Here is a 476-nt window from a genome sequence, read left to right on the forward strand (position 1 = left end):
GGAAAGGGAGAAACTGTTTTGGGGCCGCACTTTGGATGGGGTGGAATAGGAATCCAAGAGCTGCTCCTCCTCCTCCTCCTCCTCGTGGTCGTCGAGGCTTCGGTCGTTAAGGAATGCAGCGCTCAGTAATTAAAGGCTGCCTTAATTAGCGTTAACGAGGCGGAAGGGCTCGGCCCACTCTTCGGTTTGTGGGGGGTTTAATGGGAGACCCCCCCCCCCCAGGTTCCTCCTGAAAACGCTCTGGTTTTGCTCGTTTTCCCAGGAAATTCCCCCCAAATTTGAGGGATTTCTCACCAGTTCGCCCCATTTTATAGGAAATCCCCCCAGATTTGCCCAATTTCCCGCAGATTCCTCCCAAACCGGGCCGATACAGCTCCTGCAACGTGCGCACGTCGTGCAGACAGCGGCTGTCCGTCCTGCGGGTCCGTCTGTCCCTCCTGCTCAGCACCTATTGGGGGGCGGGAGGGGGATGAGTT

This window comes from Meleagris gallopavo, unplaced genomic scaffold, assembly GCF_000146605.3.
Source record: "Meleagris gallopavo isolate NT-WF06-2002-E0010 breed Aviagen turkey brand Nicholas breeding stock unplaced genomic scaffold, Turkey_5.1 ChrUn_random_7180001888454, whole genome shotgun sequence".
In the NCBI taxonomy this organism is placed as follows: domain Eukaryota; kingdom Metazoa; phylum Chordata; class Aves; order Galliformes; family Phasianidae; genus Meleagris; species Meleagris gallopavo.